Source organism: Oryzias latipes, chromosome 20 (genome assembly GCF_053564925.1).
Source record: "Oryzias latipes strain Hd-rR chromosome 20, Olatipes_Hd-rR_3.1".
In the NCBI taxonomy this organism is placed as follows: Eukaryota; Metazoa; Chordata; class Actinopteri; order Beloniformes; family Adrianichthyidae; genus Oryzias; species Oryzias latipes.
The window spans coordinates 17397389-17416802 of record NC_136256.1 but is presented as its reverse complement, the minus strand read 5'-3'; the positions used below and the strand labels follow the sequence as shown (position 1 = coordinate 17416802).

General features: G+C 37.8%; 1 protein-coding gene and 1 long non-coding RNA gene across 5 annotated transcripts in view; one reads left to right on the top strand and one right to left on the bottom strand.

Annotated features, from left to right (window-relative positions):
• Positions 1 to 7459, bottom strand: part of ctnnd2a (catenin (cadherin-associated protein), delta 2a) — a 301568-nt gene extending 294109 nt beyond the window's left edge. For 3 of the 4 annotated variants that reach the window (XM_078938949.1, XM_078938951.1, XM_078938954.1), the window contains exon 1: positions 7182 to 7459. The gene's annotated coding sequence lies outside the window, so the exon portion shown is untranslated. The remainder of the gene's footprint in view (positions 1 to 7181) is intronic. The other variant, XM_078938952.1, reaches the window with a different exon arrangement.
• Positions 7460 to 7476: 17 nt separating this feature from the next.
• LOC144988505 (uncharacterized) lies at positions 7477 to 8812 on the top strand. The gene is made up of 2 exons (XR_013652431.1): positions 7477 to 7618; positions 8588 to 8812. It is a non-coding gene; the product is annotated as an uncharacterized LOC144988505 (long non-coding RNA).
• Positions 8813 to 19414: the final 10602 nt, after the last annotated feature.

Genomic DNA, 19414 nt, shown 5'->3' with positions numbered 1-19414 from the left:
AAATTCCTCTGGTGCAACACCCATTTGTTGTGTCAAATGCTTTGGCACAGGTTATCGGAGTGGTTTTGCATTCAGTGTGACAAACTTATTATCTGATGCATCACAGAAATTACATGAAGAAGACTGCAGGCCACAGTCCTAAGGTAAAAACAAACACCTCAAACCTAATTCCTCCAAAATAGAAAACCTGCCTCCATTCCATTTTGCTAAAAATATGGTCATTCAGGCATAAATGACACCCAAAAAAAAAAAAAAGGGGTGTGGCTGTGTAATTTTACTGTGTTTTGACCGATATTTCCAAAAATGTCAGGAACAATAATGTGTGTTGTGTGTCTGCATACTTCTTATCATGCCATTGACAACTCACTTCACCTTATCTAATACTGAAATGTTTGCATATGCTCGGCTTTCCCTAAACTAATTGACGCAATTTTTGACAAGCTCATCTCCACAGTGGCAGCAAGGTGAATTGAGTTATTGTTATTTTAAATTGTTTGTCAGAAGCTGATGCTTTTTGAGCATTTAGATGTGAGACGGAGAGCTAATGTGAGCTGAAAGGAACGGAGAAGAAACAAAGGCAAACATTCACACAGTCAGACGCAGGTGCTTATATCTCATGAAACATATGATTACCCAGTTGACCAGCCAGAGAGAAAATACTATGTTGCTATTGCTGTAACTAGAGATTAATCCAGCAACACAAAACCTTCCTCGTTCCAACCATGTAATGTGTAATTATGCATTTTTTTCTCTCTTGTTGTACACTTCTACCCCAGCTGTATTTCTTTTCTGTGTGTAGGGTCCTTAGAGAAAAGCACTTATTGCAGACCAATTTTTAGTTTTAGTGAAATTAGACCAGACAGCAATACTGACAAAGGCGTTTAATTATTGCCAGACAAAGAAACTCTCCTGAAAAAGGTCAGAATGCAGGATTTTAAAAAACAGAAGAGAAACTAGTGGATATTAATCAGTATTTATGCAACATAAGGAAACAAACAGCCAGGAAGTGATGCAGAAAAGTCAGGCCAAACAATACCAAAAAAAAAAAAAAAGCTAACTCTGTAGCAGTGCTTCCACATTCTTGTGTTCAACCTTGGAGAACATTTGAATGTAAATACAAACATTCATGCATGTGCTAATTATTGTCATAAACACCAATCCAACATGCACATTCATGGCAGCTCTGGGCTTCATGTTTGCCCAAAGAATCGGGACGATCTGTGCTTCAGCTACAAATTCTGTTTGATGCTCAATTAACTCTGGCAGAGCCAATTATTAATTCAGATTTGCGAGTACAGAGTGGCACTCAAACACTGTTTCATAGCAAGACCAGCCATGCCATAAGGTCAGGAAAAACATATACTGTATTTTCCACACTTTAAGGTCATTTAAAAGCCAAAATAACAGTTTGCCTTACATCTGGATTAATTCTGGTCTTGTTTACTGATGTTAAAGCTATTTTGAGTGCTTCAGAGCACCTTATCAAAATATCAGTTTTTTTTATGAGTTTGGGTGTTAAAGTGGATGTGGTAACGCCACTAACATGTCGCTGTATCGGGCGGTATCTTTTTTTATGTGTTGCAAACAGGGATGGGAGTTGCAAATACTCTAACGTGGCTAATGTGTAGCGTGTCACAAAAGTCTGACTCACTGACTTATCTCTGACTCTTTTGTCTCACTTAACGGTCCTTATGCTGCATTCACACCAAGCATTCTTGAATGAGGACTTAGCTCATGGTGTTCAAACTGGACTTCTGCAACCTGATGCATGTCCGTCACCTACAGTTGGCCTGCTCCAGGCTTTTTCTTTCACATCTCCATTCATAGATATGAAAGACTTGGTGTCAAATAATTCCAGCCTGGCACAAACAGCAATTATTAATTTCTCCTCCATGATCAATTTTTCAAACGTTTGGCACTTTCGTGAATTAAATGGAACACCATCCATACGTCACTGCCAAATCCAAGTCCTTGATTGGTTAAACCTGGTTTACCTTTCAGTGGAAGCGGGTTTTGTTCGTAGAGCCTGAAAACTTTTTTAAAAAACTTACGTAGAAAAGTATGAACGGGAGAATTGTGAACAGAGAAGCCCGAAACCTGCATATATGGGGGTTTACAAAAGCTTCTCATTGAAAGTGGTTGCTCGAAAGCGTGTTGCCGATGACTTTATAGTTTGGTGTGGCTAATGTATGACATAAAATAGACCATTCGCCGGATAATCCAGTGCACCCTAAAGTGTGGAAAATACAATATTTGAGCTTTAAAATGCATTCTTCTTTATTTTTTGACACTTCATAGGAGTTTCATGATTTTCCTTGTCACACCCTCAGTGTGTGTCCTTCCCTTCACACTTCTTTGTCACTTGTTGAATCAATGATTTCTGATCTCTCACTCAAAGCTCTGTGCTAGTTTCCCCTTCACTGTGAATGTAAGCCTCTTTCACTTCCCTCTATCTTTGCACCCCACCACCTCCCTCTTTAACAGTTTACCACATCCGATGAGTCCCCTATCGCCTACATCCTTACAGCTGACATCCCCCCCAGGGGGCTTCTCTTTCTGTCAAATCACCTTTCCATTTATCCTCCTTTACCCCTCTTCATGTTTTTTATTTTATATCTTTGGCTTTTTCATCATACCAGCGAGTAGAGGGACGGGTTGGGAGGAGAAAAGGAAGGCAGTCCCATGATCAGTAAGCCCATTAGAGGATGTGAGGAGGGCCCGCTCAGTTTAGCAGACATCCGCCCATTCCCCACTCCACGTCTCTCTGTCTCTCTCAAACACATATTGCTTCCATGCTGGACTCGTTCTGACACTATGCTATCCCCTCCATCTCTCCCTGTCTTATTCCTGCAGCCCTCCACAATGTCCCGCTCTCATTTATCACTACGAAACACAACACACAGCAAAGCAATGGGTTTAGCTTTTACCACCTACAGCACCAGTGCTATGAGGTCGTATATTTTTACTACATGTGGCATCAATAAAAAGTGACACGTAAATCCAAAGTTTTCTCGAAACTGAACTATCCCCATTATCCTTTTTTTGCAGTAAGAAAGTATGATGCGGTCCTGACAGGATGATTGAAAGCTCATCATGCCTTGCATGAGCTGCAGGCCTGCATGCTGCCTCAGCTTGGCTGAGCTTTTTCAGGCCAACAGATGACATTGAATATGAGGTTTTCCTAGGCGTTTCATGGGAATTTCCCATCTCTGTGAGTCTTTTTTTCCAATATTTTTTTTTTTATATGCCTGACTGGTTTCAAGCTGCTGGGGTGTATGTCTTCATTCACCTTTAACGTTAAGGCAAATGAAAATGTTTTAATGAAAATGTTATTAAATTCCAAGCATACATCGATGAAGCAGGCAAGAATGAAAAAGGGAGGTTGTGTCATATCAATAAAAAAGCCTGAAGAAGCTTTCTGCGGCGCAGTTTTGCCAATGTGTATTGAAAGCCAATGACTAGAGATGCAACCCCAAAGGAACAGAGACACAAAGGGACGCTTTGGGGGTTTATTGCATTGATCAGCATCGGTATAAAACCTTGATTAATGATACACTTATACTCTCCAGATAGGATTAAGATGAGCTGGGAAATCTGTCAACGATGTGACTTTGCGTTCAAAAATAATTTGGCTAAAGTTCAGATGCAGATCGTACAGTCCATGAAAGATTTACACATCAGTGTTCGCTTATTACAAATGGAGCTGCAACATTGCCAGTCAAGCAAGTAAGTTTGCACATTGTTTGATATGCATGTCACCCAGCAGGGTGCTGGATGCCCGACAGTGAATTCAGTGTATACGCTTGGCAACGCTGTTTGCTCTGCACAAAAATAAGATTCGGAAATTAACTGGATTTAAAAAAAAATCAAACAATAAAAGAGGAAAAAAAATTATTTGAAGCATTAAACTGATTTGAAAAAATGCCCCCAAGCAGCAAACTAAGTAAAGTTGTGTTTGCAAGTTAAATTCTCCTGGAACGGTAGATGCATCCTATCAAGCAACTGCAATGTTGGCAAACTTTTTTTCTTTTCAAGAAGAGCTGGCATGGCTGGAGAGGAGAATGTAAACAGACTTGTGAGGCAGTCATAACTGTGGTTTGGCCAGCTGGACATTTAGGAGAGATCCAGAATATTCCTCCATGCACCACCATCAGCTGGCCTCCGTTCATGGTTTCTTGGATGCCCAGATCATACAGTTAACCTGCTGCTCACTTACAGTAGGAAGAAGTTGACCCCAAAAAAGTTGTTTATCTACTCCGCACAAGGAAAATCAAGCAAATAAAATAAAGAACAGGTATGAGGTACTACTTTTCTTTGTCCCTACTTTTCTATTTTTGAACAAATTCAAGGATTTAAAGTTGGAAAAATAAGGTAGGGTTTACTTTAATTACCTCTGATTTAATTTTACTTAAGTTAGATTGATTAATTTCTGGGTGAGAGGCACAACAAATGGAAAAATAGACTTTTTTTACTGCAAGTTGTATTATTAAATCAAAATGTTTTATTTATTTATAGCTAACATAATAGTTTTCTTATTTTTCTATGGGTGAAGTTAGACATCGTGGCTGCTGTTGGGGTTTGACCAGTGAGAAATAAACCCAAATGGCTCTTCAAGTGTTGATGGTTCCAGACCTCTGCTTTAAACAGTTTGATATATCAACCTACGTTTTCCCAGATTGTTCTACAATTGTTTCTACTATTGTAGAACAACATGAATTGCAACTCTTACTCTCAAAATAAAAAAACACCAAGAACCAAATCTAAAAATCTTGGGGACTAGAAACTATGACAGTGAGATTACCACTAATAGCTTACAAAATAAAACAATACCATTTGTTAAGTTGGGAAACTTTTACAAAACTACTGAAGTCAAAGAATATTATCTCTGACCTAAGTATTATGAGTGAGAAGAAGAAAATTGCATAACTTCATCTCTGACCCCACAGGGCCAAATTGAAACACAAAGATGATTATGTCGACCATGTTAAGTGCACTACGCAGCAGCCTTGAGGAGAAAAAGAACACTGTAACAAGTTTAATGGTGTAGAACGTGTGTGTGATCTTGTAACAATTCAACTGTAATGGCAACTTTGTAAAACTGCCCATTAGCACATCTCATAAGCATGCTATCATCAAGATGAGCATCAAGCCCTCTGATTGATGGCCACACTGTGACAGCTAATTAGTCCCTACCCTCTCTTCATGAATATGCAATCAGTGAAGTTCCACATTTGCTGTCAGACTCAAATGTTCACAGATAGGAAAATATGTTTTTTCTTTTTATTTTATGACTAATGGCAAAAATAAATGGTTATGGTATTCCATTCTGACTTGTTAAATAAACTTAAACCACAAAAATCCAGTTTTATTGATTATATTGAAATCAATGTGGTAATGTTTGAAACATGTTCCTTCATTCTTGGGATTTTTTTTCTTTGGTTTGGGTTACTTGAGTTACCCAAAATGTGTTTTTTTCAAGGTTTTTCACTTTTTTTGTTGATTTTAAAAAGGTTAGTCCCTTTTTTATGTTGGAGTTGTGTTAAAAACAACCCAACTTGGGTTATTTTTAACTGTGGAGTTTTTAGTGTGTTGTCTTTTTTCCTTCTTAAATCAGACCCACTAACAGACAAAACAACAACATCAGACTATTGGGATGTCAATCCAGAACAATAACCCTTATTTCACCACAATTAAAAGCACCCATTCATAAAAGTCTTTTTTTTATTCCTGACCCACAACTCCAGCTCCAACTCCTGCCCTCACATCAGCATTACTCTGCGCATAAAACAACTGCCTGGCAAGCTCATCATGTCAGCGCGTTGGACTGTTGTCAGCACTCCATCCTGTGGATGCCTGCCAGTATCCTCCCTGTCTGATCAATAGGCTCCGGCGGCTAGCTTTCCCCCTTTGCTCTCTTTCCCTCCCTTGTCCGCCACAGCATTAAGACTGCTCTGTTCTGCCAGCACAGCATAGTGATTAGGCATTAGGCCGGTGCTGCTGTGTGAATTAGCTTAATCTGTGTCTGCGATGAAGGACGAGGCTTTTCATGCCCACTGGAGACGTTTGCTGGACATAAAAGAAGCTAATCTTTAGGAAATTTCGAGAAAATGGTGCGTGGGTGAAAGAAGGAGACTACCCAAAAACCTGAGGCAGTTCTTACATTGATAGGTCCCTGGTAACTCTTTTTATCATGTGAAAATAGAATAAAATAATCTTGCTGAAGTTCTTGAAGATGTGTGGCTCAGGGGTATGAAGAGTGTTGCACTGTCATCTCTTCAAGTACATAAAAAGTGGATAATGCGCTGGTTGAAGAAATTGAGCAGCTGTTGTCTGAGCAAAGGCAAAAAAAAGGGTTTCAGTATTCATCCAGCAGAGGTCAGTTTGAGGAGAATCACATGGGGTTCGGTTCTGCTTGTCTACCAGCTGCCCGTTCCTGGCTTACAGAGGAAGCCACCTCGTCTGCAGTCTTGGCACTCCAAGTTGCAGAAGGATCTGATGTGATAAAGATCAGGCACTAAAACAGAAAAACAGCTTTACTTCTTGTACTTCTGTGCCCTTGCTGTCCATCATGAACATGCCCCATGTGCTGACATGAGGCAGGTTGAACAAGTACTCGCAGCATGCCTAACAGGGGCCAAGGCCTCCTTCTCTCCTCTGGTCATCTTCTGAATATATTGTTTGCCCTTGACAAACTGCCAGCCCTTCATTCCCCTCCTGGAAATGTTTATTGATCAACTTGGTTGTGGGAAAGGTATGGAGTCTCCTGCTCTAATCAACCAAACACATTTAAAGGGAGCAGCAAAAACATGATCATCATGACATTTCTTTGTTAAATCAAAAAACTTTTTTTCTGGTTGTGAATGGGGTGGTCAACAAATCCAGTAATCGCTGCCCCCATTTGTTTACAAAAGGACTTATGCATGTTAAAGTACTTTTACGCACAAGAAATGGTGGATTTAGGCCAGCAGTGATTTGGAGCCAATTATCTTTTGAGAGCACATGTCTCCAAAAAGGCCGTTTAAGGAGCGTTTCATCTAAGAGCAGAACACTACCTTAACACCATCATCAAAAATCCTTTCTTCTGAATGACCCCAAACATGTCCTGCGCGTGCCGACGATGCGTTTATCCATCTGTCACCCTCTTTCTTCTTTGCGTACAGAAGAAGAGCGGCATGACTTACCGAAATGAGCTCCTGGGCAGGCTCCTTTCCGTCCCCCTACTGTCCGCCTTTCTTTCAGGTCAACCCGCAGTGTGTTGAGATCAGATCAGAGCGGAACGCTGCACCTTCTCGCCGCGTCCTGCGTCCAGAGTTCCCGTGGATGGAACGAGCATTTGCCGGGATGCTGTGGCGGAAGTGCGCGAGGCTGAGGCATCCGCAGGGAGGAGGAGGAGGAGGAGAAAGAGAAGTAGGAGGAGAATGGTGCGGGAAGGAAGCCTGAGGATGAGGAAGAGGCGAAGGTCGTGGTACGAAAGCGAAGAAAGAAAGAAAGGCTGAGAGGAGAGAGGAGAGGCGCGCGGCACTGCAGCGACACGGAGACAGCACGACCGGGAAGGAGACAGACACGCACCTCAGTCTGAGTTTGGAGTTCATATGGAGTCGTGGAGCGACATCTTCAGGTGAGAAGCTGTTGGAAACACCTCGTCTGTAATTGTGCTCAATTGTGAAGACAAGAATGATGGAGACAAAGTTCATTTCTTTAATTGAAGTCTGGTATAATTTGAATCCTAATCCCATCATAATAAAGATTAGGCTATTGCAAAAGGTGCATTCTTTATTTATTTCAATATGTTTTCACCCACTGCCTCCACCCCCACCTTCTGCTGCTGTCCACTCACGTCCCCCCAACCCCCTCCCAAACAATCCATGGCAACCGGATCCCCACGGGGGCTGTGATGGTGATAATATCACCTGACCTGCACTCCATCATCTCTGCAGCCTCCTCCACCTCTGGATTACTTTAGTTCTCTGTCTGACACACACACACACACCTGGGTTCCCAAAGATTAAGCTCGCTCATCATTTAAGTGTATCTTTGTTTTTGATTTTTGTAAATTCCTGTTCTGTCTATTCTTCATTGATTTCCTAAATATTTGTAAATGGCTTTGATTTCCAGTCAGTCTGATTGCATTCCTCTGAACAACCATTCTGCCAATTTGAGCTGCTTACAGTAAAAAATGAAAAAAGAACTAAAAAAGAAGAACTAGTGTCTCTTTCCTATCTAAGGTAGTTATTTAAAAAAACGGTGTTGATTGATGTGAAACATATTTAACTGTTTAACAATTCCAAAAATATCATTTACTAATGAAATAAGAGCCAAAATGTGTCATCTCTGTGTCTGTTTCTATTTCTAGATTAAAAACCCTCTCCGATCATCTCTTGATTTTAAAACTGTTCCCAGCTGTCTTTTAATAATGATTATGACATTCTCACAGGCAAATTTTTAAAGATCTGTGCTTTTTTAGGACATGGTTTCTCCAAAACGTCAGGAGTTCCTTCAAAACTCTCTTGAGTTGTGGACTGTTGATGCAGAGTCAGCCTTCCCTAACTTCCCATTATCCCTTTGTTCACTCCATCCTATCTTACAGCCCCTCACACCCCCAACCAGCGGTGCAACAAAAATGCCGAGAAATAATGAAGCTATCCAGCCGTACAGTTATGAGCCAGATGCCAGCTCGGACAAGGAAAACAAATATGTACATGATCGTCCACAAGCACACATATTTCTATGTAACAAAAATTATCTTTTTAAAAGGGAATATTTTGCATCTGCTCTTAGTTCACCAAGATTTAAATAAAGACCTACTCAGAAATGCTTTTTAAGCTCAATTTTCTTTACATACAGTATGCCCTTCATCATGACAAAAATGCCATAAGAGCATGTTACAAACCCAATTTTTATCAAAGTGGATACTTAAAGAAAAAGTTTTTTTATATATGTCCAATGAAGGCATTCCTGTTCCTTCACCACTGGTTCCTGACCTGCAATCTTTGTCTTTTTTATGGTTTTAATTTACGTGGAGCAACAGACCTACTTTATAGTAATCCTTTGAAGGCTTAAGTTTTTTTCATGTTTTGACAGGTTTTAGGTGGTTTTCTGACAGCTGTGGGTTTTGGTGCTATTTTTAAAAACGTTTTTTTTTTTTGCGACAGTGTAGAAATTGTCTAATTCTTACCCTTAATATTATCTACTCATTCTCTCATTCTAATATTCTCTTGAGTTGTATAACTCTACTTTGAACTGAGCGAGGCTAGACAAACCTGTTTTCCTTGGAAAAAAATCACCAGCAACATCAAACAGTTCTGTTCTTTTAGTTTGCTATTTAAAGGTTAACTAACTCTTCAAAGCAGTTAGCTCTTGACTTCTCCCTCCAAACGTAGCACATTAGCGTCCAATCGTTCATTCAAAAAATGAATTCAAAAATCTGTTGAAGTCCAAAAAACAGATTGGTAATAAAATCATCCATGATCATTTATGCAAACAGACCACAGCTGACAGCAGCATGATAATCTGAATCAATCAATATTCACTGCAGTCAGTGTTAAATCACTGAATCACCTAGGAACTCATCAACCTGCTAATTAGATAGCAGCCAGCTTCTTCAAAGTGAACAATTATGGTCAGGGCTGATAGTAAGCCGGTACGATTCGGTATTAGTACCGGTAGAAGATCTGGTGGAAGTACGCCACACTGGCTGGAAGATCAGTTGTGTGGCAGCTCTTTGCTGCTTTAACACTTATTCAAAAGCAGCTGCAGGCGGATGCCACTAAAACTGTGAACCAGGCAGCACTTTATCTCATCATTTAAGCAGCCCTGTAGTTTTCAGTGTCTTATCATCGCTAAAAAAATGTGATCTACATATTCCGTCGCTTCCCTAAACAGTAGTTATGTGTCGGTCACGAATGAAAAGAGCCGCTGTTTGGAGTGAAAGAAAAGAGCCGGCTGCACCTGGCTGGTCAGTACATAAGTGTTTGCATTAAGCATGCAGGGTTAGGGGTGTGGTGGCAGCCCGTGATCTGAGTATGAGGGAGACAGAGGGCGCCAAGGGTAACAACACACTACATCCACACAAAAACAAGAGAAAATGACACTAGCCACTGGAAATACAGCAATATCTAGAAGTATTTCACTTTTATTGATGATACAAAGGAAGAGTCAGCAGCAAAATGAAATAATCTAGAACCGGGTCCACAAGCAACCTGTACAGACACCTGAGAGAATCTTCTGCAGAACTGGGCGGATCAATATTGATAGAAGAAACCAGATCAGGTCCTCAAATCTGAGACATACGGTTTTCTAAATGTCAACCTTTGCTGTGAATAAAGGTCTTATGTGATGTTGTTTATTTTGTTTAATACATTTTAATGTAAATTTAATGTTAATTTTGTGTTGTGATTGCGGTGTTTTGTGTTGTATTGATTTTTGCTTTAAAAAGAAAAAGCTTAAAATTTATATACCAGTAGTTAAAAGCTGTAATATGGCTGTTTTTTTGTTTTTATTATTTATTTGGAACGTTTTATCTTTATAATAGCAAATACATTTACATATACACATTTGATTTGTTTTCCGGGGTCACTCAATTCAATCAGAGTCAAGTAGGCATATTTTTATGAAAGTCGGAGATTGGTTTGTTTGCAGCGTGACAAGAAAAACAATAAATAATTGCAACCGTTTTCTGAACCCTTTTGTGATTGACAGTTCAAGATGGTAGAAGTGAGACATGCAGCAAAAAAATATTTCTATTTGAAAAAGTCATTGAAAATAGAAGAATGCAGGAAAGATTGTCCAAGAGGAAGTTTGCAAGTGAGGATGAAGACGTACAAACTTAAATTAAAAGAGGAGAAGAAGAAAATGAAAAAGGAGGAACATTTTCTGCATTTATCAAGTTCTTTAGTACAATTTTCAATTTAAATAGTTTTTTCCACATAGCCCCATTTACATTTTTATTTACAGTCAAGATTTTTTTTTAATGGATTTATCTGTATTAGTGCTGTAACGATTCAATTTAACAATGATTCCAGTCATCAAGTGTAAATTAAATATATGTACAAACAAACAAGTAAATATGAATTAATGGCAAATCCACTCACATTTTATAAAGTTCAGCTCACTGTTGTTTTTCCAGATGAAAATAATCCAAAAATTGTGTTCTTATTGTTGAATTTTTGAACTCATTCTTAAGCTGCTGCCATAGCTTTAACCAGAATCAAGAGAACACAGCATTTTGTTTTCAGTTCTCCACTATCCATCAGTTAAACAGAGAACTGCTTTTTTTTCTAGTTTATGAATTATTAAGAGGTGTGGGAACCTAAACAATGGTCAAATGCTTAAATTTGCGCCAAATTCTTCCACATTTAAGCAATATTTTCTAGCCATATTTTTGAGCCAAAATGCATTTTAATAAAAATCACAAGGCATACACCACAAATAAGGAACAGCCTGAAATCATTCTTATCCAAGTGTTTCAAAAAATAAACAAAAAGAAAAGAGTCGTTTATGATCCTTCAGGTTTCTCAATGTGAATCCTGGGCCTGTTTGGATGAACACAGAGCTGATATCCTAGAAATGGTAAATGTTTTTAGACCAATTAGATGAAATTGAATAATTTCCCATGGCACACTTGTGGTGGTTAAAAACTCAGATTTAAGCCTAAACTCTAAACAATGCTTTTCTAAATCATAACTGCACTCATGCAGTTAAATTTCTGTTTTTATTTCTTCTAGTATAAGTTAAAAAACTTGAATGCCTATGTTATTTCTATAATTTCTGAATAGATGGCCAGCCATGTTGTGGTTTCAGATACAACATATACAGTAGCATACATGTAACCCTTTACTTGGGTCGATTTTCATGAAATAACTTTGTGATTATAAATTCAGTACAAATTTTGTAAAGGTTGTTTTTATTTTTTATTTCAGACTCACAATTCACACAATTCATTTCAGGAAAACAGCAAAAGTCTAAATCCCTACATGAATAAGAATCAGTGAATACTGAGGATGATTAGATTCTAATTTCATCTAGTTTAACTGCACAGATATCAGAGTATCCAAACAAAAACTTAACTCTTACCATTGCAACAACACATCATCAGAAGAGTAAAAGTAACCTGTCTCATGACGGTCTAATGGGGTTGCTTTGAAGGATGCTGAGCTTCTGGCAAAAGAACAGTAAAAATGGAAAACCCTTGTTTTTTTGGTCTGATAATGATGATGATATCAGAGTCTCCAAACAAAAACTTCATTCTAGCAATAAAGGGAAGATGTAATAAAATAACTGCAATGCAATCCCGTTGTATATCTTTTAATCCTTAGTAGCCTGTGGCCTTTTTGGTTTATTATTTTTTTACCTTACAATTTTCTCTAATATTTTATCTCTAAAACTGTTTTTATGGTGATGCGTGATATGAATCTTTTTAGTACGACCCCAGCTTCTCTTTTTTTAAATATTACACAATATTTTCAATCTGAAATAACCAAAAAGTCAAATCTGAGAAGTCAATTTTGTCCTTTTTACAACAAAAATCACAAAAGTTGAGATTAAACATTTTTATGTCTGTCCTTTTTTAACAAAATCAAACATGTGTTAACAACTTTAAAAATCCACAAACTAAGCAAACACAAGGTCAAAACTGTTCTGTCTAAAAAAAGCTTCACTCAAAGATTTTTTCCAAGGGAAATAACAATAATGTGTCTAAATTTTGAATGAAGATTATACTAATAGGGTGGTTGTGTCCGTCCTATATAATTGTAAACAGCTGATGTTAGTGGCAAACTCGCTGGTGAGCTCAGAGACTACTGAAGGTTAATAAGGAGGTTTTTTTTTTACATTAACATAGTGAAATCCAACTTTTGTCTCTGTTTTTAAACAAAAAAAAAGATTACTTTTTCCATTGTATTTCCTCTGAAGTACGGGAGGGTGTGTGTTCTTTAAATTACTCCCACTAGATGGTGGCAGTGGGCTAAAGAAAAGCTTTAGTTGAGTTTCATGTGAAAAAGCAAAATTTGGAAAATCTTTTTAAAAACATTGCATTGGAAATATACATCCAATATACAGATTGATTATACAAAAAGGAAGTTTGTACTTGAATATGGTTACAGTTGGGAAAAAATAGCTGTCATCAGGTCACCTGGTACTGCCTGTCTGAAGCATTAAACACTCGTTTTTATTCTCGATTCTACTCATGTCAGTCACAGCAGTAAATCATTTCAATCACTTGCAAAACAAAAATTAAAAATCACTTTATTCTTTTTTCCATTTGCTTTCACATATTTATGTTTTATATATTATTGCACGAAATATTCTGAATAGTAAAATAGGGGTTTGTTTGGTTTGATGGTAAATTTCTTTTATTCTTTTTTATGTTCTGCCTATTGGCAAGGTCATCGATGTCAAAGAAAGTTGCTTCCCAGTTGACCAACTACAATAAAAGAAACGGTTCAATGAAAATAAAAAATATATATCAAAGATGTGTCCCTAGAGATCTATAATACAATTTATTGTTTTTCTATATTTCATAACTTTAATTTTTAATTTTGTTTAATTAAATTTTCTGGTTTGTTTTTAGTTGCCCTCATTCTGCACTCACATTTAAACACATTTTTATATAAAATATCATTTTAAATGAATGCATGTTTGGGAATTTGAGCAACTTAAAAAGTGACATTGACATGTTCTGTTATCTGAAAAAAATGTCTTGAAATCTTACATTTTTCCAGAAATTTTTCTGAAACCCAAAAAAAAGCGTTTGTTGGTTTTAGCTTGACAAGACAGACTGTCTTCAAGCAAGTAATTTTAAAGACCTAAAGGACAATCTGTGCAGAGTTGTGACAGATTGTTGTGCAAGTCTGACGTGTCTGGGTGGATTTACAGATAAATGCAAATGAGGACAGCATCCATGACAAGAAGCACCAACCCAAAATATGTTTTGTACATTCCTGCACGGCAAAAACAGGACACTTAGAAATAATTCAAAAAGGGTTACTCCATTAATATTTTCTTTAAACGACCCAAAAAATCTGCCAATGGGGTGAGAAAATGTTTTTGCCAAGAACTTTTAAGAAAAAAATTCTAGTCACTAGGATCTCAAGTTAAGATTATTTTGCTAATGAAAAACTTACTCACGCAATTATTTTTCTTGCAAGACAGAAAATATGACAATTTTTTCAGATTCATTTTTTGTAGTGTGTACTGTCAAATTTGTGTATTATTTTGAAGACGCTCTAGTTCTGCCACAAATGTATTCAGAAGAATGCATAGATCGTTGCAGTAGACTCGCTGTTCAAATGCCTTACAGAATTTGTAAAATATTTCTTCTGATGATTAATTTTCCTTTCATATACTTTGTTTTTTATTCCATTTTAACATTTCAGGAAAATCCTGCAAATAAAAGAAGCTGAAGTCTCTGAATTTAGAACACATAGGGAACAGAACAATGACATCCCTATTTTGCAACATTTTTACCGAAAGTCAGATAAATCTATTCCATTCATAAAATTAATTGTGACAAAACTTTTGGGAAATTGTCATGGTGTTGTCGTTCATTTCAAGATTCTTATGCAACCGTGAATTCTGGGAACGATTCACCGATATATCTGTCTTCATGTCACTTAAAGCTGCGAGAAGAAAAATATTAAAGTACAGTTTGTTTTTCTTTTTTGAGTTTGATTGTCATGATAAGGGTGATTTATGGAGGACTGTGGTATAAGGAAAAAGAACAAGAGACCACAGGAGTGATGACAGAAACTTGGATTATTTAACTAATCAAGTACAGTAATCAAATGAAATTGAAACGCAAACAAAACAAAACGCAAGACAAAATTAATCAGATAAAATGAATCACAACACTAGAATCATAACAAGGGAAACTTAAAAATATGATAAGACACAACATCTTATTCAGTAAAACTGAATCAGCTGTAACCCTTGTGCTATCCTAGGCACTTTAACATTGGGAGTTGGGTCATCTAGACCCACTAGACAGTGCTCTGAACCTTTTTTCTTAAATGATTTGTGAACCTCACTGGTGTCCATGGATTACATGAAATCTTTCCACCTTTATCCACCTTTGTCATGGTAGGAATAACACTTCAAAGTAAGGGTGGGGTCATCTAAGATAGCACAAAGGTTAAGCCAGGCTTTTCCAAAGTCTGGCTTGTGGGCCAAATCAGGCCCACATTCAAATTTTCATCGACCCGCAGGCCCCCTGTCATAAAATCAACAATATACCCCCCAACTTTCTAAGAACTGTGATTTCTTGACTGTTGTTGACCTTTCAACATATTCATTCAGTGATCGCTTCAGCTTTCACTGCTTTTTGCAGGTGACCTCCCCTCTTTTTTGAATTAACCTGTATTTTATCCAGGCTGGGGACCAGCACAGGGAAACCCCTTTTAGCTACTTAGATAAGCAGTAGCACAAAGGGTCTTGCCCAAAGAACCACACAATTTCTTCACTGTGATTGGCTAAATTACATTATAAGCCGTTTTAAACATGTGGCTACTTGACCTTCAGAGCCTGAAGGGCCAAACTAGGAAAACAGGTTATTTGGTTTCTGTAATCGAAACCACAGGGTTTTGTAGATCTGAATCAGATGTTACTAGTTGTGTTGTTTTCCTGTTCATGATTTAAATTCAGAAGTTTACATCAGGCATTTGATCGTTAATAACAGGTTACATGTCATGTGAACCCAGATGTTGAAAAAAGGTTTTAATCCAGACAGAATTTACTTCTTCAAAAATTCAGAAGATTGCTGTAATTTTGCTAAAAGCTTATTACTTTTATTTCTGTTCTATGAAAGTATCCCATTTCTGGAAAAAAAAAGAATTTCATTAAATAGTTCATTTGCATTTAACGTTATTGAAAGGGTTCAAAGAATGCAGGTTGAATGGTTGGCCCCTCACTCGTTTTTACCTCATCAAGCCTGCCCCCTTTGTAAAACGTTTGAACATCCCTGCTTTAACCCCTGCATGGCTGACTTTATATTCAATTAAATTAAAAAAAATATCACGTTTTTTTTTCCATTTAAGGTGATGCAAAATTAAGCAGAGTCCAAGATTTAATGGTATGTTGTGAATTAGGGACATACGGCAATGAAGGGGTTACTAGTGTGATGTAAGCTTGTCACAGGGGAGATTTACATGGAGGCACAATCAAGTGCGGAAATGCTTAGCAGCAGCTGTTGCATGCAAGCACATAAATAAATGCAACGACGCGGAACAAGAAGTGGGGCTTTGTATCTTTAAAGGAGAGAAGTGCAGCCCACCGACAGACTGTGGGAAAGCCACTGGTCAGTTGGATGAAACTGGAGACTGACATTTGAGATCAAACTTTGGAGCCCAGGCTCTTAGACAAATGTAAAAGTCCAGAAATGGTGTTGGGGTATGAACATATTGTGTATTTCATAGAGCTCATAGTTTCCCAGGAGACCTCTGCAGAAAGGCAAATTAAGGAAGAAGGAAAAAAACAAACATTTGGAAGCAACAACAGAGGAACACTGATGAAGAGTTAGGCCCCGCCCAGTGGAAGATGTTTATGTTTCCTTTGTAAAGTCAGCTTGCTTCCTGCTGAGAGATCATGGTATAGCTGACTAACAAACTGGCCGCCCCGGCTGGTTGTAGTGAGTTCTTAAATAGAAACGATGGGTGAGTACAGATCTAAGAAACGTGACTTGACATTGCACATTTTCTGGGTTTGATTTTATGAAATCGTCGGGAAAATAAGTGATGACTGGCTGTTGTATTTTTAAAACATTTAACTAAACTGGCCTGTCACTGTTTAAGCTAGATAGTGGTAATGATTTGGTAAGTTTATAAATCTGTCTTTTGTGGTTATTCTGGTACTGGTGGCTTTCCTGGACTAAATGGTTAAAGAACAAAAGGATTTCTGGCTATTTTTTGTATAAAAAAATAGTTTAAACTCTGTTTTTATTATGTTTTCTTATCTTGTTCATGCCATTGTGGAATAGCTTAACCCATCAGGGAAACGTTTTGCCTGTCTTGCTTTTTTCTAACCTATCCGCCTCTTCATTCTATTTCACTTTTTCCATCATGTCCTCTCTTTTTTCACTTAACATCTCTATCTTGTACACTGGTGTTTGTCATGACAATAGTTAGGGTAAACTAGTTGTTGGTATTGTGACTGTTTGCAGCTGGGATAATAGAGACTTGTGTTTTTGGAGCTGAGGGTATGTGTGCAGATAAGTGGGGGCGGTGGGAGGGGAGTTGGAGGGTTTATGGGACGCTGAAATGCAGAATCGTTGGCCTAACTGAACAAAAACACAGATTTTTTTTAGAAGTGCTCAAATCCAAGAAAATTAATCTGTTTTTTTATCTAGGTTTACCAAAAGTTTAATAAAAGAAAATTATAAGTCCTCCAAGTCTTTCAATCGTTTAAGACCTGCTTAAGTCTTTGAACTAGTAGACATCTATTACATCAGCAGTGTAACATGGCGGAGTATCATCAGCATAACATGAAAATATATGCTGTGCTGCCTAATAATGTTACCTAATGGAAGCAAAAAGAGAGACCAACCACAGAACCCTGTGATACACCATGACTCTGCTGAATTAGGAAGACTCATTGTTGATATGGACAAACAGGAATACATCAGATAAAAACAACCAGCCTAAAGCAAAAGCAAAATATTATGACTGATCATTTCAATTGCAGTGCTGAGGTCTAAAAGAGCAACTACAGACAAAAATTCATTATTCACAGCCATTAGGAGATTTTTGGTTGACCTCAGCATAGGTATTTCAGTGCTACGAAGAACTCCTGACTGAAACTTTTCAAATACATCATTTTCTATTGAAATGCTTAATTAGTTGATTTGAACGGTTTTCTAAAGTAACTTAAAAAAGAAAGATGCAATTTAATACAGGCATGTTATTAGCTAAAATGTGTTTATCAAGAATAGACAAAATATTAAAGGTTTAATTTCAGCAAACTTAAAGTCCTGAGGAATATTTATGTCAATGACGACATGCTTATCAGGTTTAAAAAAAATACATCTTAATTACAGTGAACATTTCTGTAGGCAATGGAGTTGAATTGGATCCAAGAGACAAGTTTAAGATTTATGGGGGTAGTTTTGGACGCCACCTCTGAAAGCTCAAGACAGATGAAGTAACTTAAGAGCTATTCGGATCAGCAATCATTGAAGCCATAGAGCCTGATAAACTATCAGCAACAGTTGATAGGTTGCCCTGAATGTTTTATCTGATAGCATTTTTTTAAATTTGTTGAGAGCTTTGTGAAGTCGGAACTTCTGAGATCATAAGGAATACATGTCTCAACAAAACTTTGACTTTCAGTCAATCTACCCACAGTACTTAAAGTAATAAGAAGTGTTAGCATGTTGAAGGACTTTCTTATTAATCAGCACACTGTCCCCCATTATAATTATTTGTAATTATTTAATCTTATTTTAACACATTTTCCGATCAATAGAAATCAGAGAATGAACACAGAATAAGGGCCAAAAGGCTCTGTGGCCTTGTGGTACAGTGTTCACCCTGAGAGTGTGAGGTCATGAGTTCAAAAACATGGTTGAGTCATACTAAAGACGGAAAAAAATGGGACCCCCCCTGCTTGACACTCACCACCGTTAGATTTGGAGGTTAAACCACCACTGTGTCTGCAGCTCACCGCTCGCCCAGGGGATCAGTCACAGATGAGTCACCTGTGAACAAATTTCACAGGTGTGTGACAACTAATTGAACTTTAACTTTAAGAGGACAATGCCAAACAAAAAACATAACTATCTGTTTGATTTGTCTGACATATACATTTGTTCAAGCTAGAGCTAATGTCAGAAGTCACCATCTGAGTGCACTTCATCTCCCAGCATTCCCTGCCACACACCTGACTCATTTGCAAGCACTCACAGCATACTTAAGTACTGCACTGAGCCTCACTCAGTGCAAAGTATTCTTTGTGTCAATCTGCCTGCATTACCAAGCGTTATTTCCAGACCTGATCTTCTGATTTCCTGACCCTGTTTCATCTTTGACACCATTTGCCTGCCCCCTGCCCCAAATCTCACCTAGATCCTGACAACTCTGGTTTCCTTTCTGATGCTCCCATGCTCGTTATTGATCCCTGCCTGCCTGTCCCTGATTTAGCTTTGTGAACTTTTAACTGAGCTAATAAACCTGCTGCATTTGGAACCAGCCCTCTGCCTGTTTTGTGACAGCTATCTTCTTCTTCTGACAGTTTTTGGGGATTGTTTAAATTGAAATAGCGTATTCTCCCTACTGCAGCCAGGTTTCTGATTGACAGTGGTTTTAATAAGACAGATCTTCTTGACCAAGTGAAATTTCTTTCTTATTCCCTTTATTATCCCTTTTGTTTTTTGTTTTGTTTTGATCCTTTTATTTTTGCTCTGTGTCAATTATGATTTTGTGATTATAAG